Consider the following 25,026-nt stretch of genomic DNA (forward strand, 5'->3'; position numbering starts at 1 on the left):
CAAAAACCTCAGTCATTTGTTTAAACAAACTCACAAAAACAAAACCACTTCCTCAACGTACTCCGTGAATTCTAAAAAGGATCGCACGTTTAATATAATTTTTTTAAACTTTAACTTTCACAAATTAAAAGCAGGATGATAAGACCAGACAAATGGACATCGCCCCTCTACCCTGCTTATCTATTTCTGGTTTCATTCAGCTGCCAAAACCACCGACAGCACTTCCTCTCATCCCAACAGGAAAATTTCATGGCTCCTGAAGGTCTGAGTCAGAGCAGAAAGCTCATGAATATTCTGATTTTCTGGAGCTGATGCAAGGAAATCACTATAATTGATGACCAGACACAGAGTTACCTACCAAATGTCTGGTCCCTAGAACTACTCCTCTGAAATAATTTATCAAGTTGGATTTCCATTTTCAAAGTTATTAACAATAACAAGAGTCTGTTTCTGATTTTTAACATGAGGTTTTATCATTCGAGCCCTTCTTTTCAATAAAATCTCTCTATACACTGGGATCTCCATTAAGAAACTCCTTTCGGTTTGCCGCATTTTAATGAAGGTGAACAGAAAGTAAACCGAAAAGAACCTTAACTTCCCACACGAAATGGGAAGAAATGAGTGTGCCGAAGATTTACACGAGGCTCCGTACGCAACGGGTGCCAGGAAATTAACAGGGCACGTGCGTCCGTGTGGTGGCGGCGGCGGGGGACAGTGGCACCAACACCTCCCCGCGGACCGCACGAGCTCCCCAGGCGGTTCTGCTGCGGTCCGGGATCGGACTGGAGCACGTAACTGGACGTTAGCTCGGAACAATGAGACCCTGGTTCAATTTGAGAACGCACGCCCTCCTTCCATATTAATTTTTCTCTTTTGGAAACCTACTTCCATCTTTTATTTTCCTTTTACGGTGTGCACTGCTCACAAGCACATGAGGAACGAACGTGGAGGGACCCATCCAAGTTATTTACTCCGCGAGCCTCCTCCCGCGGCAAAGCGGCAACAATGCCGCGGAAGTCGGAGGGTGAACCACCCTCTTCCCATAACTTTAGGACAGCCGGTTTTCCATCAAAATTCAATTATCGCTAAGGAGAAACCAGGGTTTGTAGTGAAACGGTTTAGAACGGTTTACTTCTTTGCCATAAAATGGATGATCGACCTTCGGGAAACCCAGACCGCCCCCGTCCCGAGGGAGGCAGCGTGGCTCTGGCACCGTGGGATCGACCCCTCGAGACGGAAACCACGTTCCCATAAAGAAACTTGAGCCACCAAAGGGATTAGATGACATGATCGGAAATACATGAGAAATACTTTCTGCATTTTCCGCTATCGGGATTAAGGAATTAGAGGGGGGGAGGGGGCGGGAAATCAGGACGCTTCTGTCTTCCCAAACCCGAATGCCACACCCGGCCGCTCCCTGTTCCATCCACTCTCGCACATGGTGTCCGGAGACCACGTGAGGCGGCGGCGGGCGTGGCCAGAGCGTGGTCACGTGGCCGGCCAGTCCTCCCGCGCGGGCACGCGCCTGCTGAGCCCCGCCTCCCGCCAGCCAGGGCAGAAGCGGGCGGCCACGAGGGGTCTGCGGCGCTGCGGTGGCGGCGGCGCTCCGGGATCCGGTCCGCCCGAGCACGTGCACTAACTTTAACGGATGCGCTGGAACTTTTTCCAGCGCTGGGCTTGCGGTCTAGAAATAACACTCAAATAAATGTTCCCTGTCCCCCTCCGCTCAGCCGCCAACTTTAGGACATTCACCAAGGCACTGCAAACACGAAAAGAACCTCAGTACTCGGTAGCATGAATTCTGTGCGGCCACACCTTTAAAAGCCGTACGTATTTTTCATCCAACCTAACTCAGAACCGTCAATTCTACCATCAAAATTCCTGCTTGGTCCGGCAAATGTGAGTCCCCTGGCCGTATCTAATGAGCAGCTACCCAAGGTCTGGGGTGTGTGAGGTTCTTTTTTCTTTTCCTAATGGAACGGTTCTATTTCAAGCTCCTAAAATTTAATCCGCAAGGAGTTAACAAACATCAGTGAGGGAAAAATGAGGGCCACAGGAATTTAATGTACCGAGTGTGATCTTGCCAGAGTGTGATGATAAAATTACAAACTGGGATGGACTGCAGGATATTTAAAAATGTAGCCATTCACAGTCCTTTCAATTAGATGCGCAAGCTTTTGATAAAATATTGTAGTTGCATATACATACTGTTTCATCCTTTTAAGGTAGAAGTAAAAATATTTTTAAAAATCACATTGGAAGGATCACAATCAGAGAATAAAATAGACCAATTAAAAAAAAAAAACCTCTAAGAGTAAAGAGTAATTTTAATCTTTTCAGGATAAAGAATTCAAAATAATGATTTCTTCACACGCATTGGATTTTGGGCTGCTGAAATTTAATTAAATGGAGGGAGGGGCTCCTCTAAATTGTTTGCCATGTGAGTAATAGTGTATATTCTAAAAGAAGGAAACCGTATCTTGAGCACTCCTTTCAATTATAGCCTAAAATGCTCAGAGATAACATTTCATAGTATTAATTAAAGTTCTTATGGTGGCGTAAGCCTTCCTAACCCATCCAAAACATTCAGGGCTGTGCTCCAGAGACAATCTTGCAACTGTGTCCTCTCAGTCCTCAAAAGCAAGAGACACTTGCAGCCAGGACTAAGATACTAAGAGGACTTTTTTGGAGGGCGGCTGAGATCTCCTCCCCTCTACTTCACCTCCTCTGAAGGGAAATGATGGCAACTACATCTCAAATAACATTCCTATTTGAGACTTCTCAGGCTGCTGCATATTTTTCTGCTGCATGTCATTCATAATTGTCCTCCCAGAAAAAGTGGAGCTGCCACTGCTATTTAAAAAGTTTTATGTCCCTCATTTTAAAAATACATAGAGTCCTCAGAGTAGAATTCCAATTACTAAGTGTAGAAAACAGAAATAGAAAAATCCACCATTTGGCAAACACCACAGTAATGGGTGTTAAAACTGGGAAGTGAAAGAATAATGAGGAACGGTATGAAGAGGCTAGTCTCAAGTATCTACCTCTGAAGGATGCTTCCTAATTACAAAGGTCAAGATTAACAACGGGTGCACTGGCAGAGACCATCTTAACCAAGTGATCAAAATTAACATCATCAGAAATGAAACCTATGGGCATGATGTGTCTCCAGACAGGATGCACTGGGAAGGGCACAGTGGCACTTCTGTGGTCATCTTGCTAACACTGTATGTTCTTGCTGTCACCTGACTTTCATCACAAGCAAACACCCAGAGAAGGACATTCTGCAAAATAACTGGTCTGTGCTCTTCCAAAGTGTGGAGGTGGCAAGCTACCAAGGAAGACTGAAGAAAACAACCTGGGTTTGAGGAAACAGAACAGACGCGACCACAAATGTGAGGCGGGATCCTCTACTGGATAGAAGACCAGACAGGGGAAAACTGGTGGGATCTGAATCCAGTCTGGAGCTTCGTAGTACCACGTCATGGTGATATGATGGTTTTGATAAGCCTCAATTGGTTATGTAAGGTGCTGACGTTTGGGGAAGTTGGGTGAAGGGTATTCAGAAACTTGTACTTTCTGTAACTATTTTTTTTTGTAAGTCTGAAATTATTTCAAATTTAAACGTTCAAAAGTAAATGTTCCTAAAAAGTTCATCAAGGAAAAGAAAACAACTACAGCATAGTCAATCAACTGAATGGACAGAGAAACTCTTGAGCTATAAGGATACATGCCAATCAACCATTGGGAACTCCAAAATCTCGCTTTGAATGAGACTTAACTTCGTGTGCTTCCCACTTGGACCAGAGTTGCTAATACCCTGCCATCCCAGACAAAGGCCCCGAAAGTGTTTTGCAAATAAGATAAACCCCTAATTTGGAGATGAGGCAAATGCCTACTTTTTATAGATGATTCCGAGAGCAGTATTGTTGCTACCAGCTAAGGAGGCCGGTAGAGAACGGGGTGTACATGTTGAGGACCGTAGCCTTTCTGACATATTGCCTAACAGTTCATTTATCTTTGGAGTATCCTCCAGTGGGGTAGGAGTAGGAAGTAAGATGGTTGAGGAATGCAAAAAGCAGCAACAAAATGGACACCAGTAAACTGCATACGACTTCTTCTAGATCCTTCTCACAACTCGGTCTTTTTGCTTTAAAGGTACTGAGAAATGTATTTTTTTCTGAACTGGACATATACTCTGTCATCTGCTATAGACGATATGGGCTTCTGCTTTCTTTGTGTTATGCAGAAAAGAGATCAGATTCCTTCAGCAGCAGAATCTTCACTCCATTGGCAGCAATTTCCCAGCCCTGCAAGCCCTACAGTTTCCTGATCCACCACTATGTGGTAGCGAAGGCAATAAAAAGAGTCTGTCGGGGCTGCACTAAAATCTCATCTGAAAAGCTTGATCTACTTTTTTTTTTTTTCTCTTCCAGATACTGGTCTCAAACGAAAGGATCCTCATCGGGGAATAATAGAAAATTGAGGCCAGAAATGAATGCGCGACAGCAACCATTTTTGCTCTGGTGTTCCCAGCATCACAGGGTGTGCGATAGGAGATGAGAAATTTGCTGTCAACCCTTGCGGCTACCTGTCCACTCAGAAGCAATAATCCCGAAAGGCAAGGGAGTGAAGTGCCACTGGATTAAGCCCTTGCTTTCACACCAAGAATGCGCTGACTGGATCCGTACAAACTCCTTTCTATGGACAGGAGATCTAGGCTCCAAGACCGGCCTGACTTAACCGAGGGGGCCCTCGGGTGGCAGTTGGCTTCGCTCTAAGATCTCGGCTCTGTTATACCTCATTGCCTCCCAAAGGGAAATCAAGTTCGCTTACAAAGCCTTCAGCAATGAGAGGTGTCCAGTGGAATGGAGGCTGGAAAGGTGGTAGCCCCTAGAAGGAGGGCCTGCTGGAGAGACCCTTAATAGGACAACGGAAAGGTGCAGGAGCATTGGAAGTGGAACGCATGGAGGAGTCTTGCCTGGCAGGGTTGGCGTGGGCCTAGGACGAAGACCAGGAGTGGGAGATGACAGCAGGGGAGGGAGAACCCATACCAGGCGGGAGTGGAAAAGCCCCTTCAGGCATAGCTATCTGAAAGTGAAATACAAGGGGACCCTTGTAAAATACTATGTCATGAAACTAGGTGCTGAGGGCTGGTCCAGGATACAGAAGGGGGGATTGCATGCCTTTTGAAAATGTTTTTTGACCACTACAATTGCTCCCATGTGGATAAACGTGTTCCATTAATTTTAATTATTCCAGCACCTGTCATATTACTAGAGAAACAGAGACATGGATGCAGAGAGAGAAGTAAAAGAAAAAAAAAACAAAACAAACACGATCATGTGAAGGGAAAACACTTCTCACAGATGGATACCACACCCTTCCAGAACACAACTATCCAGCAAAAACATGTTTGTGGGGGTCCACAGCCAAGGACCAGAAAGAAGCTAGATCTTACAGCCTACTTACTGTTACACATAATTCTCTCTCTCTCTCTCTCTCTCTCTCTTTAGGATTTGTTTTATTTTTAGAGAGAGCGAGCAGTGGAGAGGGGCAGAGGGAGAGAGAGAGAATCTTAAGCAGGCTCCATGCTCAGCACGGAGCCCGATGTGGGGCTCAATCCCAGGACCCTGGGATCACGACCTGAGCCAAAATCAAGAATCAGGTGGTCAACCGATTGAGCCACCCAGGCGCCCCGTCTTATATATAATTCTAGCAAGCTTAGAAATCTGTTTTCAGAGTACCCACAGCAAAGAGGAAGCAGCAAATAATGACCTACAGAGAGGCTGATGGAGCTTCCTTGTCGTACTGCAGTAAGTCTGTTAAACAGAAATGGGGACATAAAAATGATAAAGCCAAACCATAAGAACACAATAAACACAAGAAATCTTCAGTATACGGCAAACTGCCTCCCACTACGCCTTAAGGCTATCACCATATTATGCATAATACAACAATATATGTTCACTGATGTCCCCAAGTTGGCCAGAAATGATTAAATTATATTCACTAGAGTAAGAAGGAAAGAAGTACATAGTTTATGTTGGAAAGATTTCCCGCATGATAGCGTACGAAAGCTGGTGTGGTAGTCTCGGCTATCCCTATGGCTTTGATGGTACTTCCCTGTCTCTTCATGCTTTCATTGGACAGACTGTTGATTGAGCACATTGGAGAAATGGCTCTGAGAGGCAAGGTTCCTGCTGTCAATGGAGTTCACAGTCTCACTTGCTCAGGACCCATAGGTCTACCTGGAGAGCCTGCACCAGTGTTTGGACTTTTGTGGTCAGTGCTAGGAACTGGGTCTGAAAGAAGTTTTAACCTGGTTTTGGATCTGAGCAAACGAAATTGGCCCGAGGCTTTGATCAAACAGTTAGGAATCAGGGAGTAGTCAACACCTGAAGAATGAGTACCCATGACCAAGGCATGCGACTTTGCCTGCACAAAAATGTAACAATATGAAAGGACCGCGGAACTACACTTCCTGAATTTGCCGACTCTTTCTCCTTGTTGAGGAAATTAATTCTGACACTCCTACATTCTTATATTTAGGCTATAACACCCTATAGCTGAATCACTTTATGGTTAATCAACGCATGTAAGAATGGGATGTGTATATTCATTTAAGGAAAAACCTTAGAGATCTTGATATTGTTTGAAAAATCTACCTGATTACAAAAGCCACAACTTCATCAGAAAACCCAGACACAATAAAATGACTTTTCATTTTCTTATTGTTTTAGGAACCCACAAATTTCTTTCCCCTCTTGAGGGCAAACCTTAAAAACTGGAAATCTTTGTTTTCATGAGCTCTTTCTTGGGAGAAAACATGTAACCAAAAATTTGCTCTTCTGGGTGCAAAGCCTACAGACGGAGTACAGCAAAGGAAAGCATATATTTAAACATTTTTTTAAATGTGTTTATTTATTTTTGAGACAGAGAGAGACAGAGCATGAGCAGGGGAGGGGCAGAGAGAAAGGGGGACACAGAATCCAAAGCAGGCTCCAGGCTCTGAGCTGTCAGCACAGAGCCCAACACGGGGCTCGAACCCACAGACTGTGAGATCATGACCTGAGCCGAAGTCGGACGCTCAACCGACTGAGCCACCCAGGCGCCCCAGGAAAGCATACATTTTAAAATTGGGCATGTCTTGGTTCAAATCCAGTCTCTTCTACCTACCAGGTGTGTGTGACAATGGACAACTGATTTTTTCCAGGCCTCTACTTGCTTAACAGTAAAACAATGTCAGGAGAATCCACCCCACTGGCTATTGTAAAAACTAAATGAAATGTGCCTGAGCAGTTGTAGAGTAAGCTCTCAGTACATCGCTCGTTACAATGCAGGTGAATGCACTAAATTTTCACACAGCCTCCATATCCCTGCACTTTGCAGACTGGAATGATAGCACAGGGTAGCTCACACTGGAGGTGCTTCTAGGTTGGACATGAGCGGCTGCTTTTTCCTTGGAAGAGAGGCTCACCTTCCCCTAAGGCTGGGCTTCCTAGTAAGCTTGAGGTTACCAAGGAACAACAACAAAATAAAAGGGCAGAAGGAAGGCAGGAGTCTGCCCTTGAGAGGGGCTTGCTTGCCATTTTTTCCTTAAGAAACGGGTGAGCCACTCCATGGCGTGTTCAAACACCTTCTGGCATAGCTGGTCCCAGATGTCAGATGGGGTTTAGAAAGAGGAAGTTTCAACATCGAGTGCTTTGGCAGACACTCACGAGTTATTCAAAATAAGCTCTACGATGCTGATGGGTTAAGATGGAGTGAGAGATTTCTCCATGGCAGGCCCAGACCTAAGTGCTGCACTGGTTTGCTGCGCTGGTGTGTGGGGAACCGAGGGCCCTCTGAGGGCCTCGCCCATGTTTATCAGCATCCTGAAAGGCAGTCTCTGCCTCTGAACCCCACCATGCTCTGAGCCTTTATATCTCCATTCAATGGCTGAGATCGTCCTTGCGTACTTGGGTGGATTGATGTTATTTCTAAAGCATGCAATTCATTTCAAGAGGGGAGAGGAAGGATTAAGTTGGAAATATTTTTGTATTGAGAAGAAAAATTAAATGTAAGTGGAAATGTTTTCATGAAAATGTTTTTATATTTCAACATTTCCCCGAAGCACTCTGATCTCAATATAACACAGGACTGTGCTAGATTAGAAGGAATGAAGACAAAATGAATTTAAATAAAATTGAAACTGACCAGCCAGGCTTTATTCTCCCAACCTGATGAAAACAACAAAGCAGGGGGAACAAAAACCCCACAGATGAACCAAAAGAAGAAATGAAAATAAACTCCAATAAAATTTTAAACCTGAATGAGAGTTTCAATTTGGTTTCAAAATTTCTAAAATCTACCTTATTTTCACAAAAGCTTTTGAATGTCCATGCATCAACAGCCACTTGATAGAACCCCAAAGACCTTGACTGCTTTCTCTCAGCCAAGAAACCCACTGGTATTCAGTTATAGAATATGACTTGCTTGTTTTATAGTTCCTAGGTTATTAGGAGTATTTAGGTCATTAAGGCTCACAGCCCAGAAAATGTGTGCAATTAGGCAGCTGGTCTAACTGATTGTGTCGCATTTTTAAAAATGTGCATGCCCCCTTTATTTGCCGTAAATATGACGGGAAAAATGAAATGTACAGGTCTTAGTTACCCTTAATCAAAATAAATACATACTTCAGGAGGAAAGAGTTTCGTCAGTTAATCTTCTGTCTGGATCTGTAGCGTCTAGTGGCCACAAGCCACAAGCGGCTATTCAAATATTTAAACTAATTAAAAATTAAATAAAATCTGAAATTCATCTCTCGGTCCCACTAGCCACATTTGGGGTGCTCTATTGCCACACGTGGCTAAGCAGCGACCTTACCGGACAGGTAAGATCTAAAACATCTGAATCATCACATAAAATTCTACAGGACAGCTCTGGTCTAGATGAAGAACAGAGGTGTGAGCTTTGGGTATTTACATTTATTTTCAACGACATACACAACATGGTTTACCTGAATTTGGGGTGGCTTCTTTAAACCCTTGTCCACTGGCACATAACCACTTTCCCTAAGCCACTTCAACACACAAGCCAAGGAAAACCCAACATATAGTCTCTCCTCTGAATCATCTCCAGCCTAGTTTCAATTATAAAACTGCTCTCTTCCCAAATAACAGAACCTCTCACTCAAAAAATGAACAGCCTACTGCCTATAGAGAAAGGAGGTATTTGCAGGCAAATGGACAAATCATTATTTTTAGTTGGAAAGACCTTCCCAAGATACATTTAAATATTAACGCACATAGCAGGTGTTAAATATTAAAACACACAGCAGGCTTCCCCCTATATGGCCATCATCATACTTCTATTTATTTAACGTCTACATTCCCTGTCCAAGTGTCAGCCCGAGCTGAGCAGAAAGCAAGTGTTCTGTTTGCTGTTGTACACCCATTACAAGCACAGTGCCTGGGACAAAACAGATGCTCAGATTTTTGTGGAATGATTGAATGAAACTTAAGAAGAATGGTATTTTGCTAAAGAACAGCAAACATCCTTTTAGAGCCTGGATCCAATTCTTTTATATTTGGACAGCAATCCACCCTTTATTTTCAGATGCAAACTTAAAATAACTCAGCAGACTGATTCATGCAAGCATGCGTGCTACGGTTCAATATTTTCCATACTCAGCAATGGCTCCTTCTAAAAGGCACAGCAAAAGGCATAGCACGAAGCAGTTCACATATGCGTTCTCATCTGCCCCTCACTCTGATACCTTCTATGCTGCGAGGAGGAGGGAATCAAGGCTGAGGGAAATTAAGGGACCTGTCCAAGGTCACAAAGGTATAGACATCTAGTTGGAAAGCCTCCCCAGGTGACGAAAATGGATCATGCCCGTCATAATGCCTGCTTGTACAATTCCTGCTTGGGTCGGGAAATCTACAGTGGTCCCGGGGCACTCTTTCAAGGAAGGGAATGGCTCTGTATCTTTGCACCCCCAGAGTTTAGCAGAGCATCTGCCCTGTAGGCATCCGCAAATGTTTGCTGAAAAAAAGCTTAACAGTCCTAATGGTTCAAGGGTACCCACGCCTGGGGTCACAGGAAGGGGGGCAGAGCTGGGCACACCCCATGTCTCACCCATGGTGACAGTGGGGTATCACAGTGACCCTGCCCCCTATACGGCAGCTTCATGCTTTGGCCTCTGTGGCCATCCTGCATCAGGGGCCAGCTTGCTTCTGCAGGCCGACCAGCTGCACGGCATTGGAAGGAGCTGGCCGTACGTCAAATGTTATCATTTTTCTCACTGCTCTGAACTCCTACCCAATAACCCTGTTATTTTAAAAACACACTTGATTATGAATCAGTCGGGATCCATCAGGCCCCAGGTGTTGGTCACACAACTCAGGGGCTCAGATTTTCTTGTTTGGCCCCAATTCCCTCAAGGCGGAAGTTCTAGAAGTCTGACCTAGAAGCATTCATTTTCATAAAAAATCACTATTGATAAAGGAGCAAGTTCTGAAATTTACACACACAAAGAGCAATTTTTTAAAAGAGGTATTTACTGAGGGTTTGCCGGATGGGACACAAAAGAACGGAAGTATAACAAAAGGTGCCTGTCCTGACAGAAGTAAGATAAATGAACATTAATGGGATTCGCTAATAAGTGATTGTGCATAATTCTCAGTTAATCTCTCACTGGCCCTGTAAAGTTGGTGAAATGTCTATCTATGGCTGATAAAAACAAAGAACAACAACGCTTATGAGAACTCACACTTACTAAGTGCCTACTAGGCGCGAACTCAGTGCCAAGCACAGTTAATCCTCATGGCTCCCCCACGGGAAAGGCATTATCACCCCCTTCTACAGATGAGGAAAGACAGGCTCAGAGGGTCAGTCATGTGTTGGAGGTGCCAGTGTGTCTGGCTCAACAGCCCAGAGCACCATTATATAATAGTGCCTCTCCCCGGGACTGGGAGACACCTGGAAAGTAAAAGGTGAACATGAGATCGACGAGGACACCACAAGAATGCATCCATGTCCCATTAAGTGGGGGAGAACATGACTCACAAGAAAAGAAGGTGAGGAACGAGTGCAGTGGGGGTAGCTTCATGAGGGACAGTGTGAAGTTGGTTCTAGAAGATGGAGCCATTTGGAACTGGGGAGGCCAGGGAAGTAAGTCCACGGGTGCTGTGGTCACAGGAGCACTGAGCACTCTGGCGGGTGGCAGACAGGCACTTGTCGGGGTTGGGGGCCTGGAGGCAAAGCCAGGCTAAAGGACAGAGGGCTCAAAGCCCAGTCATGTGGGAAAGAAAGGGGGAACCTGACACTGGGGTGGGCATTAAAGCAGGATTTCAGGAGATTCCCCAGGTGATTCAAAACGAGTCTCAAGTCACTGAGGAGCTGAACGACCAGGGCCCTTCTGCTTCCCCTGCTTATTTGAACTCGAGAAAGCCACTTGGCTCCCAGACCGGCCTGCCCTGGCATTCTCCAGCAGGGAAACATGCTTTGGTTATTCAGACGTGACTTACTGGCACGTAGAGGCTTGTTGGCATGGAAAAATGAACAGGCTGACCTGGCCAGAAAAGAGCAGGTGACGCAAAAACCCAGCAAAAGATGAGCTTGCTGGGCCACGCTGAAAAGCAGGAGGCTCACGTGAGGGGCCACAGAGGAAAGAACCAGGAGATGATTTACCGGAGGGGGTGGGGGAGCCAGGACCTTGGGGACCTCCGGGGCCAAGCAGAGAGGCAGGCGTACTTCTTAAGGTATTTCCTTTGGTCCTTACAGGATGGCACAGACACGCTATTCCCAGCTCGTGCAGGGGGACACTGAGGCTCACAGATGTGAAATTGCCCAGCTGAGCTAATGGGGGCTCGGAGCCAGAGCAGACATCCCCACGGCACCCGCGGCGGCTTTCTGCCTTCAATCAGTTGCTAAGTTGGTAGCTCACAAGGTGCTGTGATGATGCTGCCAGGAACGTCATGGCCCTGAGGCCGAACGCTGCCCAGCTCTGGCCCTCTCCCTCACCTGCCCTCACCCTTTGACTCACAGAAGCTCTTTCTGTCAAATCATGAAGTGACAGTTGAACCCATTCTAACAAAAACACAAGGATATACATAAACTTGATCATCTTGGAAAAATACTCCTAGCAGGTCAAAGAGTACAAATGGATGACTGGAGGAGGAAAAGGAGAGAGGAGAGGGGGAGAGAGAGGGGGAGGGGGGAGAGAGAGGGGGAGGGGGGGAGAGAGAGGGGGAGGGGGGAGAGGGAGGGGGGAGAGAGAGGGGGAGAGAGAGCGAGAGAGAGAAATCCAAATCAGATGTGGTGGCTAATTTGAAATAGGACATGTTTCCTGGGGCTTAAGTAGGTCTGGAAGGTGCTCTTGCAAATCCTGGCCACCACGTGCCATTCCTTACATTTATACTTGCAATGTATCTTTTCAACCCTTTTCCTTCCCTGGAAGCACCTCTAATGCCCAAGACTGAAAAAGTACACAGGCTGCAAGGCTGAGATGGGCCCCAGACTCCATTCTTCCCCCATGGCTGCAGCTCGAGAGTATGTTGCTACAATTCCTATAATCCAAAACCCAATGCTTTCTCTCTCTGTGGCTGTGATTCAGAACACGAAGGAGGCCTAACCTCCACTCAGCAAACCAGAACCTCAAAATCGCTTTTTTGTTGAACAAGGCTTATCAGAGAATATCCCAAACCAGCCACCTTCATAGATAACTTTTCCTTTCCTTTAAAAAGAAAAGCTAAATCAGACTGGATGTTATATGGAATAGCAGCTCCTAGAATGGGCATTTTTGAACCGAATGCCACATGCTGTATTTTGCCATTTTGACTGCGCTTCCTGCCTGGAGCCTGTGTAACAGAACAGAGGAGCCTCAGACACTGGAGCTGCTCCAGGCCACGCAAACTCCGCTCCGCATCTTCCAGGCAGCCCTGTCGCAAATAATTCATGTCCACTACGCCCCTATCACACTGAATACAACCACATTGTGCAGCTGGAAATGGGAAACCTGATTCAGATCACAGAAGAAGGTACAAAAACAGTTCAACACAATGCTGTCCCTTTTTTGAGGGGTGGGGTGTACCTATCTCAAATCTACCCGTCAGTAAAGGATTCAAGACCCATCTTGGAAGAAAAGGCAGAATTAAAAGAGCATTCCATGTGTCCAAAAGCAGCAGCAACAACAAAAAAACCCACCCAGTCCTTCCAGAGCAGCGCCTGCCTGGGCTGCAGCGTTCCTAACCAAAATCCATCTAGCCCTTGCATGCAATTTAAAAAGGAAGCAGGATCTCCGCAGAAAATGGTGCATGTTGACAAAGCATGACTTGTCCCACATGGGCAAGAATAAAAGGAAAACAAGACTGATCACAACCCAGCTTCCTTTACTCTCCGGACCAGAGGGTGGAAAAGAAAAAGGCCAGAATAAGGGCAGGGAGGAGATGGCAATGGAGCACGGGGGCCGGGAAGATGCTTCTGCCCTACGGGATTTTGGTAAACAGCAGCCTGTAATGGCCACTGTTAGAGAGAAGGGAAAACAGACATGGAGGGAAACGTGTTTACAACTGCAGCGGCGGCGGGCGGGAGGCAGAGGGAGGGGGGGGGGGAGGGATTCCCCGACTCTGCGCTCAGCCCGCTCCGCTCCAGCGGGGCCCCAGGGCTGGGTAGTGCTTCGAAGCCCCCACCCCCCGCTTTATTGGGGGGGCCCCACAGCTTGTTTATGGGGAAGGTTACTCCTCCTCCGCTCTGGTGATCGCGTCCCTAATACTCCTGCTGCATCCTTGCGGGATGCCCGCTTGACTGACAGCTGCTCCAGCCAGTCGCTGCCTGGGCCCCGCAGAAAGGTGGACTTTCCCAACGAGCTGATTGGGCGGCGGGGAGGGCGGGCCCTCGTGATTGGCGTGCTACTCGGAGTAGAAAGTAGTAAACAACCTTGGTCCACCGCGACGGGGAGGGCGCAGGATGCCAGCTCGCTGGCCCTCGCCCCGGAGCTGGGGGGCAGCACCCGAGACAAAAGGAACCCGCAGCGGGGAGGCGATGAGGAGCTGCCCAGTAAAGCAAACGCGAGTGGGCGTCCTTTAGAGCCCCTGGGCGAGATCTGCTGACTTGCAGCTTCACATCATTTTTGTTCTGTGCAAAACCGTAAAGGTTTTGTTGCCACGATTCTTACTCCTCTTCTTCTTTGGGTTTAAAAACTCTCCAAAGGGAGTGAGAGCCAATGCAGTGGACCCTCCTTCCTGCCAGCTGCACCCCTCCTCCACCTTCAGTTTCTAGTTCTGGCTTTTCTGAAGTTGATTTCAATACCTGTACTAAAAACTGTTTCCTTACACGATACGCTGTTAATGGCACAGAGGTGAATCAGATGCCCTGTTAGACCGATTCATCCCAAGTTTCTCAAGCTGTGATCTCACTCGGAGGTGCCTGTGTTCCGCAGCATATATAAAAAGAAAACTTGAGACGATGGCATTAAGCTCACTTGCCAAGAAATAAACGGTTAACTCGCATTTTCCATAGAGGGTGTAGTTCACCCAGGATACTGCAGTCGAAGGTAATTCCGCCTCTGGTTTGACTTGAATCACAATCCATTCCTCATTCTGGCCTCCCGGTTTTCAGGACCCTAGCGAGAAAATGCGCAGCTTCCAGCATGGAGGCTCTGCTCTCGAGTGAGGCGGCTCCTGGGGCTGCCCCGGGAGGTGCATAATCACCTCAGAGGTCTACAGAACCTCCAAAGGAGAGATTCCAGAGAGGCCCCTCCCTGTGCTGATGGAGGGCAGGGGAGGCCAGAGAAGGGGACCAGGAAGCTGGACCCAGGAGGGATCTCCACTTCACTTGTTTCCCCACTGAATCTACACTGATGATAAGCTAGGCTCTCACTGGTGGCCAGATGGTCCAAGTTTAAAACAAAAAAAAAGGTACAAAAGACTCCCTGCAGGACAGAGCTTAGGGTAAACTGGCCACCTTGGGGGGGGGTCCTCTTCATCACCCCCAAAGCGCACACTCTCCACCAGGCTGTGGTGTCTGCCTGCTCCAACCAAGCCTCACTCCAAGCACTCCTAAGGAAACCTCTCAGCCCCTCCAGTCACCACACCCACCCGTAAAAAGCCTGCAGAATGGAGTTAGCCCCCTTTGGCCCTTCCAGCCTGGCCCCAGCGCCTAGGCATGCAGCAGCCTTCCTTTCAAGCACCCCTCCCTCCAGCCACTCTGTTCCTGTCACAGATCCCTGAGCCAGCCACACACACCCTTCCCTCGGACTGTGCCTTCTGCTTTCTAGGCCTTACCCCTGCCTGCCCGGGAGAGGCCACTGTTCTCCATCGCTTTCCCTGGCCCTGCGGAACTGCTTGGAAATCGGTCGCCTTTCTGTCAGTGCCACTGTCAGAGCTTCCAGTCCACCTTGGCAGACCCCGCGCGTCCTGAAGGCAAGGGCAATCTGGGTCATATTTTGATCTGTGCACCTCCTGGAGATACACGCCCACCATAAGCACACTCCAGTCTTGCCCAACATTTGCAAGCCGTCCTCATTCTCCCCTTGTCCCCAGTCAGTTCCTCATGCTCTCCCACCACTGGCTCCTTGCTAATGTGTTCCCCCCCCCCCCCCCCCCGCCGAAGCCCGGAGATCAGGAGTCCCTGCAGCTCTGCCCCTACACATCTCTCAGAGGTCCTTTCCTCAGACACAGCTGCTCTCAGCTCATGCTGTTTCCTTGGCCAGTTTGATCCTTTTCTGCCTTTTCGACTCTGCAAATTCCTATTCTGCCTAAACATCACTTCCTACCTTGGGCAGGCCTTCCACAAGCACCCCACTCCCTGTAGAGCATTCCACAGACCCTCCGGTGCACCCTCTCCTCTCTCTAGTGCCTCTCTCTGGCAAGATTTGCTGGAAGAACCGGGGCAGAAAGGCAGATTCACAAAGTGGTGCTCCCAGGTATCTACCAAACCAATACATTCTGATCTCCAGACGGCCATGGGCAGTGTTTCTGGCAGGGTCCCTCTCCCTGCTCTTTCTTCCAGAAGGCTCCTTTATGTCTGCGAGTGGCTGGCTGCTTCTCAACATTTAGGTCACAGCTCAGATGTCGCCCCACCGTGCCCACCTGCTGACCACTATCACACAGATCTGTTTAATTTTCTTCATGAGATTTAACTATCATCCTTCTTATCTGATTATCCAATTGTTGGCTTTGTAGCCTGTCTTCTCCCGTCCCTGGCATGCAAGCTCCAATAAGGACAGGAACTTTTCATCTGCTGTACTCACTGTATCTTCAGCACACCTAGAGGAATGCCTGGCCCATACCGGAAGTTCCAAACTAACTTTGGGCACGATAAGGGACAACAGAGAACACATCACCCAGCAAGGTATCCTGGCAGACAGAAGCCAAGCTTTTTGGGAGGGCATGTTTCAGTAAATACCCTAAGGCTGACACTTGGGTAAACCAAAAAGAGATGGACAGGACTAAGCTCTGTGGCCTCACTCGGCCCAAAGAGTTTCGGGTGCTCTGAGAATCCCAGGGTTCCACAGCTGAAACTCACGGTCCCTGTTTGTACCCAGTAGAACATGTTATGTGCGTCATCCTGTATATACTCCCAAATGGATGAAGATTAATGGTGGGAAAGGGTACATCATTACTGACAAACTTAGTACTTTCGATAGTAAAAACCAGCCCTGCTTTGAGCCTCTTATCATAGGTACTTACTTCTCAATTCCAATTTTTTGGTACAGGTAATAACTACATGGCTCAGAAATGAAAACAAAAATGTATCTATGAGACCCAACACAGAATCATCCTTCTCAGGGGTCTTTGCTTTCAGCATTTGCCCAATGCCAGTATTATTATTTCTCTCTTTTTACACAGATAATGACCTTCATACACACTGTTCTGCGTGTTATTTTATTCATTTACTATACCATGGAGATCTCTATTTTTAGCACCTAAATAATATTCCACTGGATGGATAAACCTTAATTTAGTGGTTCCCAAACTTATCTGTACATTGGAATTACTTGGGGAATTTTAAAAAGACAAAGAAAGGGGCACCTGGGTGGCTCAGTTGGTTAAGCATGTGACTTCGGCTCAGGTCATGATCTCGCGGTTTGTGGGTTTGAGCCCCGCATCAGGCTCTGTGCTGACAGCTTGCTCAGAGCCTAGAGCCTACTCTGGATTCTGTCTCCCTTTATCTCTGCCCCTGCCTCGCTCACACTCTGTCTCTGTCTCTCTCAAAAATAAATAAACATTAAAAAAAGAAAGAAAGAAAAAGAGAAAGAAATCTGTATCCCACCTTCCAGAGCCTGATTTCACTGGTCTGAGGTGTGACCTGAACTTTGAGATTTAAATAAATAAATAAACAAACAGACAAACAAATAAATAAATCCTCAAGTGATTCTAGTGAGCACATAAGTTTGGGAGCCATTGTCCTAACTCAGGTATCTATTTCCTTATTGATGAATATTTGGGTTATTTCTCATCTTTTGCCATATCAAACAGTGCTATAATGAATAATTTTGCATAATTGTCCGTTTGCATGTGTGCAAGTATATCTGTTGGGTAAATGTCTTCTCCAAAGTTGCTGAGTCAAAGGGTGTGTGTGTGTGTGTGTGTGTGTGTGTGTGTGTTTTAAGTATGAAGATTAGTTTTTTGTCAGTGATAGAAGCTGCATGTATCTTTCCCAGCTTGGCATTTGTCTTTGCTTATGGTTTCTGGCTATGCAGATTTTTTTTGTTTTTGCTTTTTTAAAAAAAGTCATGCTTATGGATATTCTCTTTTCTGGCTTCTGGATTATGTATTGCAACTAAAAAGGCCTTCCCCACCCCAGGGTTATAAAGAATTCCCCCGTGTTCTTTTAGGACTTTTATCGTTTTGTTGTTTATATTTTTACCTTGGATCTATTTGGAATGATGGCGTATGGTATGATGGATGGACCCAACTTGATTTCTTTCCCAAATGGTCACCCAAGCCCCAGTGCCAGTAAGTGAAGCATTCATCTTTATCCAAATGATTTCAGAGGCTACCTTTATCAAACACTAAATTTCCATATGCACTTCTGTCTATATTTGGACTGTCGATTCTGTTCCACTGGCCTGTCTCTTCATGCACCAGCACCTCCATGTTTTAATTAAGACTCTACGGACTATTTTAATATCTGATAAGGCAAGGGCTCCCCACTGTTCTTCTACAGTTTTCTTAGCTATCTTGTTTTTTTCATGACAGCTTTAGAATTAGTCTAATTAGAAAAAAAGAAAACCCTGTTGGTATTTGGATCACAGTAAATTTATAAATTAACTCATGAAGAACTGACATCTTGATAATGTTGATTATTCCCATCTAATAATATGGTATGTCGTTCCATTTACTCAAGTTGTCTTTTGTATTGTTTAATAGCATTAAGTTTTCTGTTGTTTTTTTTTTAAGTGTTTATTTATTTTCGAGAGAGAGAGAGAGAGGAGAGACAGAGAGTGAGTGGGGGAGGGGCGGAGAGAGAGGGAGACACAGAATCTGAAGTAGGCCAGGCGCCTAGGTGGCTCACTCCATTGAGCCTCTGACTACGGCTCAGGTCATGATCTTGCTGTTTGTGAGTTCAGGGCCCACGTCCAGCTCTGTGCTAACATCTCAGAGCCTGGAGCCTGCTTCGGATTCTGTGTCTCCCCCTCTCTGCCCCTCCCATGCTCATGTTCTGTCTGTCTCTCAATAACAAATAAACATTTAAAAAAAAAAAAAAAAAAGAATGTGAAGCAGGCTCCAGGCTCTGAGCTGTTAGCACAGAGCCCGACACGGGGCTTGAACTCATGAACTGTGAGATCATGACCTGAGCTGACGCTTAACCAACTGAGCCACCCAGGCACCCCAGTAAAGTTTTCTTGTTAATCCTTAGGTATTTTCTCTTTTTGTTTTCATTGGAAATAGAGTCTTTTCTTCTATAATATCTTCTAACAAGTTACTTGCATATTGTAGGATTGTGTTATGGCTAAACTGTTTACGTTGTTTCTAGCAGAGGAAATTCTATTCTGTGCCTTTAGAAAAATACAATGGGATGGAAAAAGAAATCAAAGGTTGAATATTCTCAACAATAAATAGAGGAGAGGTTCCTAATCAACCATCTAAATGACCCATTTTGAGTTGGCATTCACAAAATAAGCAAATCAAACGGTGTGGGGCATACTGTTGGAGTGGCTAAGGCAGGACTCGGCCAAAGAGAAGATGGTATTCCTTAAGCTTTAGACCCAATAGATTTAGAGGGGCTAGGGAAAATAAACAGAAAAAAAATTAACGACTGATCTAACAATCATGAATAGCTGATTTCATGCCTTCCTAAAGGCCTACAGAGGATGGTAATATCTTAGCTATATTGTCATATATTAGCAGTGCATATATGGAAACCAGGTAAACTCCAAGGAGATTGGCACTTGAGTAAGAACAGGTAAACTGTGGGTAATGGACTCAACCTCTCATGAGGTGATTACTCAAGGTGGTATTTACAAGTCAAGAAATTGCTTCCTTTCCCATCACCATATGTTTTAAAGAGGCATCCCTCTAAGAATAACCAAATTCTCAGGGCGCCTGGGTGGCTCAGTCGGTTCAGTGTCAGACTTTGGCTCAGGTCATGATCTCATGGTTCGTGAGTTGGAGCCCTGCTTCCAGCTCTGTGCTGACAGCTCACAGCCTGGAGCCTGCTTGTGATTCTGTGTCTCCTTCTATCTCTGCCTCTCCCCGGCTCACGCTCTGTCTCACTATTCCTCAAAAATAAATAAATGTAATAAAAAAATTAAAAAAAGAATAACCAAACTCTCACTCAAAACACACAGTTTTCTAATCTAGAGATCCCAACTTTAAACATCAGAGCCGTATGGGCACAGAGACAGATGCATGGCTTGGCTCCCCTCTCAGACAGGACTCACCGTCCAGCTGCACAGTGTCACTAGCTGACAGCCTCCAGCTGCTGGCTCTCCTAGGGTCCACTTCAGCTTTTGGCCAAGGTCACACTCTTCTTAGGGCAGCCCCTGAGCATGGCAATGGTCCTAGGGACCTAGTTATATCCATCCAACAAGGGACTCCTCAAATGGACCCCCTTTGCTCGGAGCTCCTTAAGGGCTGGTAAAACTTTTGTCAGATCAGAATCCTGGTCAGGTGCCCCCTCACCTCCAGCCCACATCCATCGTCTCCTCCTCCCCTGTCCCTTGTGCAAATGTTGCTCTTTAGGTAAATCTTATACATTCGTAACTTCACCTTCAAGTCTGCAGGAAAACCCAACCTGCAATGACAGTGCTTAGGAAATGTGAGAGGGGCGTTAGGGTGGCTCACTGGGCTAAGTGTCTGCCCTTTGATCTCAGCTCAGGTCTTGATCTCAGGGTTGTGAGTTCAAGTCCTGTATTGGGTTCTGTGCTAGACATGGAGCCTACTTAAAAGAAAAAGAAAAAAAAAAAAAAAAAAAAGGAAATGTTGGGAGAAAGGGAGGAAATAAAAATCCCCCCATAATGCAGGACCAGACAATTCTGGAACCGGAAGTAGAAAGGCCTCAAATCACAAATCTATGGCTGTATGTAAGCATTTACTGAAGGCTGGGCAGTTACATTAGTTTGTCTGGCTTAATTTGTCCTCCCGTCCACCTGAGGCAGCAGGTATGATCATTTCCATTTTATAGACAAGGAGTGCCTGATGCAAATACGTGGGAGAACTCAGATTCAAATGCAGGCAGGTCTTTTGGGTTCCAGAGCCTTTCTTTTCCTGCTGGTGCACCGTCCAACACTCTTAGTTCATCAGCAGAGTCATGGTGCTGATGCAGTTTGCAGCTGGCATGGCACCCCGGGTGCTTCTGTACCTACACTTAGATACCTCCCTGTAAACAACGGCCTGTTGTGTCTTTGTCTTTGGAGCAGATATAATAATTGGGAGCCTAGTACCATGTCCCTGGGTCAAGGCTGTTCTTTGTTTATGCCAAGCCAATAACAGAGCATTCACAAATTTGTTTAAACATCTCCTGAGAAAATGTTTGTGCCATTTCCCCTGGTCGCACTGACTGATTAAACCGGTAAAATTAATCTTGGGTGGGGGGCACAAGGGAGGGTTCTCCGGTGGCTTTCCAGCATTGTGTTGAGGCCGCGTAAGAGAAGCAGGGCGACCCTGGCTGGAGTGCGTCCCTGAGTCCAGCAGTCACCTTCTTCTCCACGCGGGGAGAAGAGAAACCTGGGCTGTGTGAGCCAGAGACTGGACAGCACCTCCCGCATCACTTTGTGGTGGTGCCGAGGAAACCAAGCCAACAGGCCAGCCCAAAGTCAGCCACTGGTTAGTGGTGCTACGGGGCAGACATCTTCACGTTTCCTGTCCCTAAATTCCTCCCACTGTAGTTCGTTATAGGCACTAAAGGAAAGATTATGTTTAACTACATTACCCTTAAATTCTCTCCTACCTCCTTTATTATTTAGTAAAGTTGCACTGTGGTGCCTTTACACTGGCCACTGCCCAGGGAAGCGTGACCACATCGGGGATGCCTCGATCACTTTATCAGCTAGCAGAAGCACCAAGGAATTAGCAGAGGATGTTAAAGCTGCTAAACAACACAAATTACAAATGGATCGTCAGCGCACGGACATGTTCTGCTCTGTATGCACGGCTTATGGAACTGGAGTAATTTCGAATTTTTATAAGTCATTTGAAAGAGCACACTCTGATATTAATAAGAGGGTGGGGAGAAAAATATATATAATCAAAGAAAGCTTCTTTCTTTTGGTTGATATCAGAGAAGCTATAGAAAAATCAGCAACACATCGTTTAGAAAAAGCCAAGATTAAGTGAAAACAGCCACTGGTAACAGTCACATGATAACAAAAGAAAAATACAAAAAAGAAAAAAAAAACCAGGCAAGGCAACCCAAGGACGTTGTGAAATTGTGAGCCTTAATCAAGCTCATACCTCTAAATTTTTATTTTGCAAAGCTGCCAATTCAATTTTATAGTACAAAAATTTCATCAGTTAGGGGACATTTAATATTCACTGTATCTACTAGGAGAGAGAAAAAAGTAACTTAGAAGAGCTTTTAAAAAATACTACTTTGGAACACTTATGGGCAAACAAGAGTTGGAGCATTAGTCACTGTAATTTCCCCACCAAGATCACTAGGTGAGGTGTTCAAAAACTGATAGAGGTAAGTGATGATTCAGCTGCAGAAGAACAGTAAGTTGCCAATCAACTGCAAATAGAGTGCTTCGCACGCTCATCTTAACTGGCAGGAAAGGTTGCAAATCAGAGAGACAGAGAAAGTGGGGGAGGGAGAAAGAATATACAAGGGTGGTGGGGCAGACAGACGGACTCAATTTCCAAATTGCACACATAGAAAGCTCCTCAACAGTTATCATGCCAGTCCCGATCCTGAATTAGGGTAAACGAAAAACAAGTTCCTCGGCACAATTCCCTGGGAAAGTCAGAATGTGTACCGTTCATAGCCACACGGAGACGGTATTAAAGGTGTATGTCCTATGCCTCTCCCTACTCTCAGTTACTGAGCCCCTTCTGTATAGAAGATAACAAGAAGAGTTTGCAATGGGCACTGCCCAGATCTTTCTCTGGGCAGATCCTTAACTAGGCCAAAATATTCACTGTAACTTCATTTCAAATGAGGTGCTGGGTATGTTAATGAGCTTAAATGTGGATCATTTCCCAATGTATATGGATATCGAAACATCACGTTATTCCCCCCTCGGTGAGGTGGTCAATTATTTTCATTTGTCAATTATACCTCAATAAAGCTGGGGGGAAAAAAAACAACCCTCCCATGAAATCCTTTGATGAATCAGCATGTGGTGTGTGGAGAGGGTCTGGAGGGGGCCTGATGATGCCCTCAAGCCTTCCCTTTGACATTTCTCAGCTTATCTCAGAGGGCTGGCTGTAGAATTACTAATATTTTAAACAATGCAAATGTAATTATAGTTGGAGTACATTTTCTACAGAAGGAAGAAAAGATTGGCATTTAGAAGCTTCATTAAACTTTTGGCCTTTTTCAAGGCTAAATGAATCTTAGAGAAGAAATAAAAAGTTCCCATTGATTGATTTAAAAACAGATTTCTTGCAATTAGCAGATCTACATCTATGAAAAAGGAAGCATTAATAACTAATTTCAATAATCTCTCACTTTCTCTAAGTATTTCATGAAGGGTGTGTATCTCTTTCTCTATAGAGTGTATATGTTATGTATATATTACTCAGCAAAACTTAATTTTTCATTTTCTAATATTAAGGAAATGTTAGCTATATTTGCACAGGGGTGACTAGCTGAGGCAACTTATTTACAAATAGGCATGTCTGCTAGAAGATTGGGAAAAATGTATTCTTCTATACTGACATGCCCCTCACCCTAAACCCCACTTTTTTTTTTTTTTTTTTTTTTTTTTTTTTTGGTCAGCAGAAGACTTATAAGAGCACCTTTGGAGAATATAAAAGTGTTCAGCACTTAGAATATACCTTTTCTCCTGCTTCTTATCCCAACATACAAATCGGGATGATGTGTTAAAAAGATGCAACCGAATTATCATATTCTCTTCATCTTCCAAATTTATTTAGACTTGCTATCCTGCTCTTTCTCTGCAATTTCCTCTGCTTTTCCTTTTGTCAGTAAACTAAATTACTTCTCCTCCCACATGCATAAAAGCATTAATTTATAAAACACATAGCCATATGTCATATCTCATGTAATTCTATTTTACATTTCACTGCCGCCCGGACTTATCTAACATGAACAAATAGATATTATTTACTGTAGTCAGAATGAGAATTATCTAATGCCACTTACATAGCCATAAATTGATTTTTGATTAATGTTTAAGCAAAAAGCAAACAAGCCCATCTGCTCTGGAAACAAACAAACAAAAGGAAGCGGCGAACACAGTTCACAGGAATTTCTTCGGTATTAGTATGTTTCGGCTGCTGGTGAGAATTCTTTTCTCCCTTGCTATTACGAAAACGTACTGCTGACAAGAATATAATTCTATATCTAGATGTAGTTTCTCCTCTAGCAACTGTTCACTTAATAGACTATTCCTTACTTATGGTAAAATAAAAACCAATCCCACCCTGAAGAAAGCTCAGAAGAAACCAGCAGTGAATTTCTTCTGGACCACACAGTGCTAGCAAAGAACTCTCACATGGATACGTTTTTTTGTTGTTGTTGTTTGTTTGTTTTTGTTTTTTTTTCCTTCTTCTGTAGGGGCTGCTTCTCTGTGGTCCAGTTAAGAAAGAAGGAAAGCTAGGTATCCTGTCTACACAGGGAAAGCGAGTGTGGAGGAAGACTTAAAAATATTTGGAACTGTCACTGGATATATGAAATTTCCTTTTCAATGCAATCCAGAACTGGCAAGCCCCTAAACCAATGAGAAGTAGAGAAAAAAAACAAGGGAAAAAAAAAGCTCTGTCCTATTTATTTCTGTAATCTCCAGGGCATGCTCAGTGTCGGGCACACAGCACAGGGCACCCTAGTCTAGGCTGATGGACAGTCTGACTCCACTTAGAGTTCACCCTACTCCTACTACGGCGGTAAGAAAACATCCTGCCACGTCAGGTGGGAGTCTTACTAATACGGATGAAATGCCAGTATTCTTACTTTCAGGCAGAAAAAAAACATATGCAAAAAAGACTATCCCTGGTGATTACATTTTGAACACAAATAAACAGCAGGTTAAAGGAAGAAAGATTGGCTAAGAGCTTTTTCAGCAACCAGAATGACATAAGAATGCACATGCCGGTGAACAAACAGAGGACACACCTTATTGCCATGAGAAGAAGAAATTTAACTTGCAGCTTTCCAAATTAAATGCTCAATCTGATTACAAAAAGAACACTTGAAATCCCATTCGCCAGGCTATATACTATACCGCCCTTTGTTAAAAGCATGAAGACAAAAGAGTGCGGTGGAGTTTCTACAGATTTTCTACAAATATTTACTCTCGGATTAAGAGAGATACTGTTAAAGTGAACGAGTCATGTTGTGATTATGTTTCAACTTTGGAAATCTTGGGCTCAAAGGAGAATGCTTGCACGAATCCTAGCGCACCTCCATAAAAAG

At 45.1% G+C, this 25,026-nt stretch overlaps 1 protein-coding gene and 1 long non-coding RNA gene across 3 annotated transcripts in view; one reads left to right on the forward strand and one right to left on the reverse strand.

Moving 5' to 3' along the window:
• IGF1R (insulin like growth factor 1 receptor) overlaps positions 1-25,026 on the reverse strand; it is a 299,971-nt gene that overhangs the window by 89,303 nt on the left and 185,642 nt on the right. The window lies entirely within an intron of this gene.
• LOC122239398 lies at positions 1,241-5,253 on the forward strand. The gene is made up of 2 exons (XR_006218445.1): positions 1,241-1,899; positions 4,437-5,253. It is a non-coding gene; the product is annotated as an uncharacterized LOC122239398 (long non-coding RNA).

This window comes from Panthera tigris, chromosome B3 (assembly GCF_018350195.1).
Source record: "Panthera tigris isolate Pti1 chromosome B3, P.tigris_Pti1_mat1.1, whole genome shotgun sequence".
Taxonomy (NCBI): Eukaryota; Metazoa; Chordata; class Mammalia; order Carnivora; family Felidae; genus Panthera; species Panthera tigris.